The sequence below is a fragment of the Petaurus breviceps genome, unplaced genomic scaffold, assembly GCF_028583685.1.
Source record: "Petaurus breviceps papuanus isolate PSGF00001 unplaced genomic scaffold, PetGlider_PUasm1.0 90594, whole genome shotgun sequence".
NCBI classification, from domain to species: domain Eukaryota; kingdom Metazoa; phylum Chordata; class Mammalia; order Diprotodontia; family Petauridae; genus Petaurus; species Petaurus breviceps.
Window position 1 is genome coordinate 3,504,812 of NW_027187281.1, and position 12,576 is coordinate 3,517,387.

At 40.5% G+C, this 12,576-nt stretch overlaps 1 protein-coding gene across 6 annotated transcripts in view; it reads right to left on the bottom strand.

Annotated features, from left to right (window-relative positions):
* CYSLTR2 (cysteinyl leukotriene receptor 2) overlaps positions 1-12,576 on the bottom strand; it is a 114,280-nt gene that overhangs the window by 44,421 nt on the left and 57,283 nt on the right. For 4 of the 6 annotated variants that reach the window (XM_069063660.1, XM_069063657.1, XM_069063659.1 and 1 more), the window contains one exon: positions 2,607-2,685. The gene's annotated coding sequence lies outside the window, so the exon portion shown is untranslated. Of the gene's footprint in view, positions 1-545; positions 796-2,326; positions 2,425-2,606; positions 2,686-12,576 lie in introns of those variants that run through there. The other 2 variants (XR_011163476.1, XM_069063658.1) reach the window with 2 other exon arrangements.

Sequence of the window (12,576 nt, forward strand, 5' to 3'; positions counted from 1 at the left end):
CTTGCTCATCTCGTTCTTATGCCTAGAACCCTCTTGCCTCTTTGTCTGTTGCTATCCTACCCAGCTGCAAAGCTCTGTTTAAGTGGCACCTCCATCTAACCTTCCCTGATTCCTCCAACAGAAAGTGATTTCTCTTGCATCTGATTTCATACCACCTTCAGTTAGTTAGGCACTTACATCTTCTTATTTGTATTCTTTCTACATTACCTGCATGGACTTGTGCTGCCAGACTATAAACTCTTTAAGAACAGGGACAGTGTCCTATTTATTTTTTTTTTCAGGAATCTCCCTCATTTCTTCATAGAATAAATTGCACAGAGAAGATGCTAAATGAATATTACATGAATAAATCAATATGGCAGGCATCAAAACATTTACATACTTGGATTTCATAGTAAGAAATCAGGCTCCCTTCAGAGACAAAATCTGAAGACTGTATTCAGTTCTGGACATCACAGTTCAGGAAGAGTATTGATAAGCTGAAGAGCGTCCAGAGGCAGGGAGCCAGGATGGTCCAGAGCAGTAACCCTGTCACATGTCCTTTAGATTATAAGCTCTTTGAGGGCATAAGTTGTGTATCTTTTTTTATTAACCGTATCCCCAGCACTTAGCACAGTGCTTGGCATATAATAGGCACTTAATACATGTTTATTGGAGTTACCAGATTGGTGCCACGAACTGAGAATATTTACCTTGGAGAAGAAAACTCAAAGGAGAGATAATAGTTGTTTAAGGCTGATCATAAAAAAGATGGATAAGAGTTGTCTCTGTCCACAGAAGGCAGAACCAGCAGCACTGGGGGAAGCAGGAAAGACGTAGACTTGGGTTGAATGTCAGGAAGAAGTGACTAACAATCAGGACTCTCTCCCCCACCATGCTTTACCTGCCTCTAGCCCTTTGGCCTCTCTTCCCCCATTGGTGGGTTTCCCCTAGAACCTCCATTTTGAGGAGGGGCCCAAGGACCAGACAAGCTTCACTCTTTGGACCTGGCCATCCCATTACTCCATACATCCACCTCCCCTTTTCAGCTCCCTTTTATTATTTTGTCTTGCCCCACTAGAATGTAAGGGCAGGAATTGGCTTTCTTTTGGCTTGTATTCCATACTCCCAGTACATAGCACAGCGATTGGCACATAGCAAGTGCTTAATGTCTGTTGATTTGTTTTGCAATGAGAACAATCTCATAGGGGAACAGGCTATCTCATCTGTTTCCTTTGTCACTGAAAGTCTCCAGAGGAGGGTGAATTTGTTTGTTGGCTATGCCATAGTGAGGCTACTTTTCATGTATGAGTGAAACTAGATAGCTGTTGACATTCCCTCTTTCTGTGAATATTTACAAATAGGTCACTTTCTTATATTACCATTCAGAACATTCTAGAGAGGTAACCTTTCTAATTTCAAAACAAAAGAAGTGGAAATCTTGCATTTAAAATATTAATAAATTATTTTCAAGCAGACTGCAGTCTCAGATTTGATGTAGAAATTATGAGAAGGAATCTCCAACTCTCGACAGTCAAGTAACCTCTTGGATCATCCATTGTATTGTAAGTTCAGAGCACAGTGTCAAGGACACTCGGTCTGAAGTCTGAGGACTTGGGTTCGAATTCTGACTCTGCTAAGGGTCAACTTTCAAAACCTCAGTTTCTTCCTCTGTAAAATGGGGAGGGTGGTAGGACAGGGACTGAACTATATATTCTCTAAGACCCGCTCCATTTCTAAGTCCTATGAATTTGGGGGATTTCCTTTCACAGAAGTCCCTTGCTGAACATTTGCTTCAGCTCACATGCTTGTAGCCAGAGACTCCCCAAACATTTACCTCCATACTGAAGCAGAAAGTGAGTGAAGAACAAAGAGAAGTATTTCTCTTTCTTTTTGTTCTCTGCCTTTGCCTTGACAACTAAGCGGATGGCATAGAACAGTGAGAAAGGCCCCTTTGGGAGACCTGCACTGAAATCCCAGCTCTACTGCTTATTAGCCGCGTGATTTTGGGCAAGTTAATTTCTGAGTCTCCGTTTCCTCATGTATGAAACAAGGAGGCTGGACTAAAGAGCCTTGAGGGCCCTTGCAGCTCTAAATCTGTGACCCTTTGAGTCAATGAACTAAAATACGAAGACACCAATGCCTGTTTTTTTTTTTCCAGATTTCTGACTAAATAATTGATGTTACTGAATTCTGAAGGGAATGGAGAGTATTAAAAAAAAAAAAAGTAAATCCTAATGAGGGTCAATGAAGAAAAGATTTTCAACAACACCAAAAGGCAGTTGAATTTGGGTGAATTAAAATCATCAATCTTGACACGAGAGACTAGATGATAAAAGACACTTACCTTCTCTCAGTAGAGACGTGAGGGATTATGAACATGTAGTAAGGCACCAAGGGTCTAAATTAGCCACTGTGTTGGTTGGTTTTTTCTTAAATGGTTTTCTTTGTTACAAGAGAGAGTTAAGAGAGGAGAGAGGCATTTTCAGGAAATTACTATGACATGAAAACAAAGAACTCTATAAAAAAAACTTAAGTTTAAAAAGAGAGATAAAGGATTTCAGAACTGAAGTAGCTAGAAAGGCAGAGACCAAAATGGATCTTTTTTCAAAGGTGGTTTAACCTACCCTAGACTTTCTTTCCCTCAGTGGCTTCCTTGTTGGTCTCCTGTTTCTTCTCTGCTTACTCTTCACATCTTGCTTCTTGCTGATTTAAAACAGAAGTGAAAGAAAACCCACAAATTATTGATGTCTAATCATCAACAGCGTCAGCCAATCATAAGCAAGGAGGAACACTTTATGGGCGGCAGAATATCCTGGCTTTTAAATATATCTTATGGATTTGAGGACGCTTTTAGTCCTCCAGGGCAGTCTTATCCTTCTTTTAAAGTGAGGAATTCCCAACTGGGAATTCATGGGAAGACAGAAAAATGGACAAAATTGCAAACATACAGTATAGCTGCTATTTTTCTGGTCTCCAGAGAAATTATCAAAGAGACCCAATGGGTTCCAAGAGAAGCTTTAAGTGGCTCTCAATTTTTCCCAAGGATTTCTGTCCCATTACCTCACCTCAAAAATGTAAATTCTGGGAAACAAGAAAAGAGAACAGATTTAAAATTAAATTAAAATATCTTCCCAAAGCAGTAGTGACTATGTCTCCAACACAACAACACCTATACTTATTCTCCCAAACTTCCCACTGCTCCTTCCCTCTACTATGAAAGCTTCCAGCCTCCCCACTCTGAGACTGATGATATCCTACTGATAGCTGAACACTAACAGCAGCAGATGTTTAAGTGCTATTCAGAAAACCCTTCTCCTCTTTTCCCCAACATCCTTCCCCCACCCCACCTTGTGGGTAGGTAGGTGGGTGGGACATAGTTATAGAAGATGAACAGTCCTGCTTTCCTCTCTCCCAAACCCACTCCTCTTCTATCAAAGGGACCACCATCCTTCCAGTCACCCAGACTCATAACATTAATGAGACGAACAGCTAGAAATTCAGAAGGGTTTTTTTAAGTTCATATTGATAATGTTGTAGAAAATATGTATATTATATAAAATTTAAGTTTAAGAGGTAAAGTGACTGATTTATTTTGGTTTGGTTTTTCACCTAAAAATGGCAATGATCCATGCTGCCCTTTTCCAGTTTCTCTCAATCAGGGCTAATCTCTTCCAAGTAAGTTTCAATGGAGGGTAAAAAGTGATAAAGAAGTCAATTATTCCCCTCTCCCTCATCCAACACAGGCACATCTAGAATGTAACCCCTCCTTAAGTATAGGAACTATATAATGTCAGTCAGTCAATAACCATTTATTAAGCACATTTACTACGTACCAAGCATTATGCTAAGTGCTGGCCATACTGGGGGTAGGCATGACTGGAGTTCAGGAATGTAATCAGGTAGGAAATGAAGAGATGACAGGACTGGGAACTCTCTTTAAATGAAGGCTTTTGGAAAAGTGCTTTGCTAAACCCTCCAATCAATTTTGGTTTGCCTTTGTGCCTAGAACCTTGCACATACTGGGTGTTTTAATAAATATTTGCTTGATTTCATTATGGCAGATAGGGACCTATTATATCTATTTGATCTGAACCTCTTTTGTTATAGATGAGAGACCTGAGGCGTAGGGCTACACGGCCAGTTAGTGGAAGAGGTGAGACATCAGCCTGGGTTTCCTGACTCTGGTTCCAGTGTTCAATCTGTTGCACTGAGCATTTCATTAGTTCTCAGCAGAAATACACACATAAATATACATACATACACATGTGTATGCACATAGCCACATGTGCACATAGATGTGTTTGTGTGTATACATACATGTGTGCATATATGCATGTCTGCATGTGTGCACACACATATTTTGTCTAATCTGGCTGCCTTTTCCTCACTTCATTCTCTGTAGTGTAATTGCTAACTTCCCTAAGAACACATTCAGGACTATTTTATTTGTTCCAAGTGTGGCTCCATTGTTTCTAATTAAGGCTTCTCAGCACCAAGGTGAGAGAGGAGTGTAGGCCAGCTCTGGCCACACCAGCCCAGACTGAGTCCTAGCAAACCTGGAATAAGCCTTGAGGTGACTGAATCACTGGCAGCACTGGTGGTTTCCAGACTTCCCAGCCCACAGATGCCAAAGGCAACTTGAAAGATCAGCAGGAAAAGTCTGTCCCACCTGGGTAAGAATGGAGCTCAGTCCAGCACAGGCCATGCCAGCACAGCCACAGCCACAGCAAACCAGAAGCAGGCCTTGGGAGTGACTGAATTGGCAGCAGCAGTGGCAGCAACTGCTTCCAGAGCTTTCAGCCCACAGACAGCAAGGGGGTCGAACAAATGGTCAGAAGGAGATCACAGGGGTCTCTTTGCTAGTGCTGAGGCTGGACTCTGTTGCTTCCCCCATACTCAAGTCCAGGTCACAGTCCTGGGTGGCAGTCCCAGGACAAGGAGGAACGCTAGCATAGCAGAGCTTACAGCCACAGTGGAGGGGGCCCCTCCTCATAGTTCCAGGGCAGAAAAGAGTGCTTGTGGTTGCTCACAGACAAGAGCACAGGCCAGGAAAGGAGCACATACCACCTTGGAAGAACTGAAAATTTAGAGGTCCCTAGAAGTATTTATGAAAACAGCTGCACAAAACACATGAAGCTTGGGACAGTACAGCCCTGGAAGCAGAGCCCTACTGTAACAAACTGTTAAAAGTAAAGTAATAGTGGCGGCCAGGTAGCACAGCGAGTAAGAGCACTGGCCCCAGTGTCGGGATGACCTGGGGATCGAATCTGGGCTCAGACACTTATTACCCACCCAGAAACACCTGGCCGTGTAACCTTGAGCAAGTTACTTAACCCCAAATGCATAGGGGAGGCCCGGTGGCTCAGAAAGTAAGAGCACCGTCTCCAGTGTTGGGATGACCTAGGGATCAAATCCAGGCTCGGATACTTAGCACCACACCCAGAAATAACTGGCCGTGTAACCTTGAGCAAGTTACTTAACCCCTATTGCTTTTAAAAAAATAATAATAAAAAATTCAAGTAATAGTCTGGGAAAATGAGCAAACAGCAGGGAAAAACTCTAAGTATAGAAAGTTACTATGGTGACAAGGAATATCCAAACAAACTCAGAAGAGGACGATAAAATCAAAGTTCCTCCATCCAAAGCTTCCAAGAAAAATATGACTTGATCTCAGGTCATGGAGGAGCTCAAAAGGATTTTGTAAATCAAGTAAGAGAAGAAGAGGAAAAACTGGGAAGAGAAATGAGAGTGATGCAATAAAATCAGGATAATCAAGTCAACAGCTTGGTAAAGGAAACACACAAAAAAAATTAAGAAAATAATACCTTAAAACAGATTAGGTCAAATGGTAAAAGAGGTGAGGTAAAAAACCAGTGAGGAGAAGAATACCTTAGAAAAAAGAACTGGCCAAATGGAAAAGGAGGTCTAAACACTCACTGAAGAAAATAATTCCTTGAAATTAGAATAGAGCATGTGGAAGCTAATGACTTTATGAGAAATCAAGAAATCATAAAACAAAACCAAAAGAATGAAAAATATTGAAGAAAATGTGAAATATCTCATTCAAAAAACAACTGACCTGGAAAACAGATTTAAAAGAGATAATTTTAAAATTATTGGACTACCTAAAAGCCATAATAAAAAAAAAGCCTAAACATCACTAAACATCATCTTTCAAGAAATTATCAAAGAAAACTGCCCCAATATTCTAGAACCAGAGGGTAAAATAGACACTGAAAGAATCCATCTATCACTTCTTGAAAGATATCCCAATATGAAAGCTCCTGGGAATATTATAGTCAAATTCCCAAGTTCTCAGGTCAAGGAGAAAATATTGCAAGCAGTCAGAAAGAAACAATTTAAGTATGGTAGAGCCACAGTCAGGATAGCACAAGATTTAGCAGCTGCTACACTAAGGGATTGGAGGCTTGGAATATGATAATCCACAGGGCAAAGGAGCTGGGATTACAACCAAGAATCACCTACCCAGAAAAACTGAGTATAATCCTTCAGGGGGAATAATGGATATTCAATGAGATAGAGGACTTTCAAGCATTCTTGTTGAAAAGATCAGAGCTGAATAGAAAACTTGACTTTCAAATAAAGACTCAAGAGAAGCATAAGAAAGTAAACAGGAAAGGGAAATCATAAGGGACTTATTAAAGTCAAACGGTTTATATTCCTAAAAAGGAAGATGATATTTATAACTCATAAGACCTTTCTCATTATTGGGGTAGTTAGAAAGAGTTTATATAGACAGAGAGCATGGGTGTGAGTTGAATATGAAGGGATGATATCTAAAAAAAATAAAATTAAGGGTGAGAGAGGAATGTACTGGGAGAAAGAGAGAGGGAGACATAGAATGGGGTAAACTATCTAACATAAAAGAGGCAAGAAAAAGCTTTTACATTGGAAGGGAAGGGAGAGAGGTGAGAGGGAGTTAATCAAAACTGGCTCAAAGAGGGAATAACATACACACTCAATTGGGTATAGAACTCTATCATACCCTACAGGAAAGTAGGAGGGGAAGGGGAGAAGACAAAGGGGCCTGGTATGTGTGATAGAAGAGAGGGCAGATTGGGGGAGGGGTGATCAGAAGCAAAACATTTTTGAGGAGGAACAGGGTGAAAGAGAATAGAATAAATGGGGGGGGACAGGATAGAAGTAAATATAGTTATCAATAGTAACTGTCAAAAAATTTTTGAAGCAAGTTTCTCTGATAAACACATCATTTCTAAAACATATAGAGAATTGAGTCAAAACTGGCAATTTCCCAGCTGATAAATGATCAAAAGATATGATCAGTTTTCAGGTGAAGTAATTAAAGATATCTATAATCATATAAAAAATACTCTCACTACTGATTAGAGAAATATAAATTAAAACAATTCTGAGGTATTACCTGACACCGATCAGTTTGGATAATAGGACAGAAAAGGTAAATGACAAATGTTGGAGGGAATGTGGGGAGAAATGAGACATTAAAGCACTGTTTGTGGAGTTGTGACCTGTTTCAACCATTCTGTAGAGCAATATGGAACTATGCTCAAAGGACTTTAAAACCATACATACTCTTGACTTAGCAATGCCACTACTAAGTCTGTATCCCAATAGAGAAAACAAAAACAAAAAGGAAAAGGACCTATATTACAGAAATGTTTGTAGCAGCTCATTTCTGGGGGCAAAGAATCAGAAAATGTGGGGATGCCCATCAATTAGGGAATGGCTGAACATGTTGTAGTTGTGACTATGATGGACTACTATTGTACTATAAGAAATGATGAGCAGAATGCTCTCAGAAAAACCTGGAAAGACTTGCATGGGCCTATGCTAAGTGAAGTGTACTGTGCACAAAGTAGCAGCAACATTGTAGGATGATCATCTGTGAATGACTTATCTGTTCTCAGCAATACAATGATCCAAGACAGCTCTGAAGGACCTATGATGAAAAATGCTATCCATCCCCAGAGAAAAAAACTGACGATGCCTGAATTGAAGCATAGGTTTTTTTTTGTCTATGTTTTCTTTCACACATAACCATTAGGGATGTGTTTTGCATAACTACACATGTATAATCTATATTGAAATACTTGGCTTCTCAATAGGAGAGGGTGAGGAGGGAGCAGGAGAGACAATTTGGAACTCAAAGTTTCATAGACACATGTTTAAAATTGCTTCTACATGTAACTGGGGGAAAATAATTAATTAATTAAAATTTGAACCTATTCAGTTACTGAGTACTACTTGGTGAGTTTGACATTCTAGTGGGAAGCCCTTACAGTGGCAGAGATCCAATGAAGAAAATTTCCGGTGCCCTTCGGAATAACAGGGAACCAGAGGAAATTTGCCCAGACTTCTCCACAGAAATTTTGGTGTGCCTTATAGAGAAAAGGATACCAAAAAAATGTCCAGACTCCTGTTGGATGGCTTTAAGTGCTAAGGAAATTATGGAAGAGTTTTTCACCCAGGACAGTTGGCCTTTCACCAGAGAGTAAGGGGCTGACTTCCAGAATACTGTAGGTCCCTAATACCTGTGGGGAGAGTCCCACTTGCTCAGGAAACTCATTGTGGGGACTAAGCTTTCTTTCTCACATAGGAAGCTTGATTTTATTCTCCTTTTTTTTAGTCAATCATTAAGAAATTTGACTCTGTGTGTGTGGAGTCCAGAGTAGAGAAGCCACTCCACAGGAGACAGAGATGAAGGCCTCAGTTTCCTAGAGCCAGCGGACCAGTTAGTTTGACAAATTAGTTTGATTTCTCACTGGAAGGGTTAGGGGCTGACTTCCAGTCAACTCAGTGTCCTTAATTCCTGTGGGAAGATTCCTACATGCTCAGGGAACTCTGGAAGGAACTAAGTTTCCCTCTGAGAAGGAAAATTTAATTGTTTTTTACTCTTACTTTATCTTTTATACCTTTAATGTTTTAAAAGAGAAGAAGAAGGTTAAGGCCTGTTTCTATTATTGTTTTTTTGTAAACAAGTAAGACAGTAATCTGCTAGGACATTGTAAAATGGCATTTGTTTCTTAAATTGCATCACTATGTCTTTGGAAGCATAGAACACTGAGGGAGCTAGGTGTCACAGAGTACAGAACTGGAATCCAGAACTGGATTCCAGAACAGGACCTGGAATCCAGATGTGAATTCAAATCTGCCCACACACATTTACTGGACAAGCCATTTAGCTTCTGTGTTCCTCACTTTCTTTATCTACAACAATAGTCAGTTAGTCGATAAAGAGATGAAACAACATATATAAAGCACTTCACAAACATTAAAGCGCTATATAATGCTGGCTATCATTATTTATTAGGCACATATTATGTGCCAGGCACTGGGAATAAAAGAAAAGTGAAAGACAGTCCCTGATGTCAAGGAGCTTACACTCTAATGGGGGAGATACTATGAAAATAACTATACAGAACAAGATATATACAGGAAAAATTAGAAATGATCAGTAGAGGGAAGGCATTAACATTCAGGGTGAATCTTAAAACTAGGTGACAAATGACTCCAGAGCCTCTCTCACACAGATGACACAATCTCCACGTTTCAACTAAAAAAGCCTTTCTTCTGAAGATAATCAGGCCTAGAGCTGCAATCCTCCCACATTCAGTCAATCAACAAGCATTCATTAAGCTCTTGCTGCATGCCAAGGACTGTGTTAAATGTTGAGGACACCAAAAAAGGCAAAAGCACTGTGCACTGAGCTCCCAAGGAGCTCCTACTCTAATGGGGGAAATAATGTGAAAACAACAAGGTCCATACAACATACGTACAGTGTGTCAAAGGAAGGCAGCCTCCAGAGGGAAGGCACTAGCAATGAGGGAAGATGGGGGCTGGGAAAGACCTTCTGCTGAAGGTAGAATCTGGGCTGAGTCTAGAAGCAGTCAGCTGAGCCAGGCTTACCTTGACTGCCTCCTTACCTTCAGCTAGCACCTCCCAACTCCCTAAATAGTACCTTGTGTATTTTTTATTTTACCTGTCTAGGTACATGTTATTTCCCCCAAGAGAATGTAACCTCCTTGAGGACAGGAACTACCTTTGTATCTTCAATGCCTAGTATAGTTACTGGCACAGACTAGATGCTTAATAATGTTTCTTGATTAATTGAACAAATTTTACGTAAAGGAGAATAATGTACAGTATGGAAAGGTACCCTGGAGGAAGATAGTGGAAGACCTTAAATGGTAGATTAGGGAGTTTAAATTTTTTCCTAGAGGAAGAAAATGTTTTTGAACAGGAGATTGACCTGATCAAAATTTGACTTAAAAGATTATTTTGTTAATTGGTGTGGAGGATATATTAGAAAGGAAAGAGAAGCATGGAGACAAATAGGAGACTGTTTCATTATTCTAAATAAGAGGTCAGGGTGGTGGTGTGTGAGTGGAAAGACGGGGATGAACGTGAGAAGTGTTGGGCAGTGAGGAATCAATCACTTATGGGCTATGGGAGCTGAGGGAGAGTCAAAGAATACGTCACGCTTATGAAGTGGGATGACTGACAGGCTGGTGGTTCCCTCCACAGAAATAAGGAAGTTCGAAAGAGGGGAAGACAGTGGGGCAGCTAGGTGGCTTAGTGAATAGAGAGCCAGCCCTGGAGTCAGGAGGCCCTGCATTCAAATCTTGGCCTCAGACACTTGACACTTAACTAGCTGTGTAACCTTGGGCAAGTTACTTAACCCCGATTGCCCTGCCTTTCCCCCTCAAAAAAAAAAAAAAAGAGGGGAAAATAGGAAGGGATAGACGGTGAACCAGGAGAACATGAAAAATTATAAGAAAAAAAGGAGCAGTTGTCATATACACACCAAAAATCTTTGAGAAAATTGCTTCTGATGTTCTCCCTTTTACCCAGATTTATTTCAATTTTTAACTTTTCTCATTCTCTCCTTGCAAATGCAGGAGTTCCTGAGTAGATGTGTCTCCATTAGAGTTACATGGAAAGCCAGACTTCTACCTAATGGATTCTATTCCAATAAGAGTGCCAGGGGATAATTCATTTAATGTTGCTCATGTGACCACTATTTTGTATATCATAAAGTGCTTTTTAAGTCCAATGGAAAAATTATGGTGTGATTTTATGTGATTTACCTACTATCAAGTTGGAAGTAGTATTTAAGTAGGAAGTCAACACAAGGCACACAACTTAACTTAGGAGGAAGAATGTCAGGAAATAGTCGATAGCAACATATCCATGCAATACCAGCAGCCCTATGTTCCACAGAAATATTCTCACTAAAAGTCTGAGAATTTTGACAAAGATGGAGTTTCATGTGTCACATAGCAATGCTAGACTCAGGACTGATCTCTCTCTATGCTCTTATGCATCCTCCACACAGCTGCCAAATTGATATACTGAAAACACAAGTCTAATGATGTCAATCCCCTGCTCAAGCAGCATCAATGGCTCCCTACTGTCTCTAGGACTAAATACAAACTCTTTTGTCTTGTATTCAAAGCCCTTCACAATCTGATTCCAACCAGTCTCTCCAGATTGATCTCACATTTTCCCCCTTCATGATTCCGTGGTCCAGTCAAAGGGGCCTGCTTGGTATTCCTGATACAAAATATTTCTTTTACCACTGCCTCATGCCTAGGATATTCTCCTGCCTTTTTTCCACCTCTGATCTCTAGCTTCCAAGAAGAATTTTCTGATCACCCTGAATGCCAGTGCCTTGACTCTGTTGATTATCTCCAATTTATCTTGTATAGATCTTTATTTGTACATAATTGTTTTCATGCTGTCTCTCCCGCTAGACTGTAAGCTCCTTGAGAGTAGAGACTCTCCTTTGCTTTTTTTTTCTCTCTCCAGTGTTTAGTACAGTGCCTGGTACATAGTAGGTACTTCATGTTTTTTGACTGATAGACTCAAGTTCTACCTGTAGGGTTTCAAAATTGTCTAATCTGCAAGAAAAACCACTGAGGCAGAACTTTGAGCCAATGATACTTTACTAAAGGATCCATGGCCCCCTCTAATGAAGTGGATCATGGATCTTCCTCACACTCTGGAGATGCCCAGGTGGCAGGTGAAAGCCCACTGTGGGACCTGAATTCTGGTCTTCTCACCAGCTGCTGTGGCTTCTCTGTGACAGGTCAGCTGTCTACACCAGTTTGTCCTCACTGGCCCATCCAGTCCCACCTTGACTTGCTTTTTCTATTTCCTGTCACAGAAGCACAATCCCCCAAGTAGGAAGGACTAGTGCTATTCCAAATTTTCTCTCTCCTCTGTCTCTCCCCATGGTTTCTCTCAATCTAAGCCATGTGGGACTAATCTAACTAAATCTAACCCATTTTAGGGCTGCAAGTTTCTTCCAAGGCAAAAATCCCCAGAAATAAGGAACTGTGGACAATAACTCTATGCTATCATTCCTACTCCACTAAGTCTTCACAACAATGTCCCTAGCAGAGGGGCAACATACTATTCATGTTATATTTATAGGATCTGAAGAGGTGGTGTTGAAGATAGATAGAAAGATTTGTAGTTAAGAAGACCTGAGTTCAAATCCTGCCTCAGACATTTACTAACTTGACCTTGGGCAAGTACTTAGTTTTGCTCTCCCTCATCCTTTTTGATCTATATAATGGTGATAATAATAGT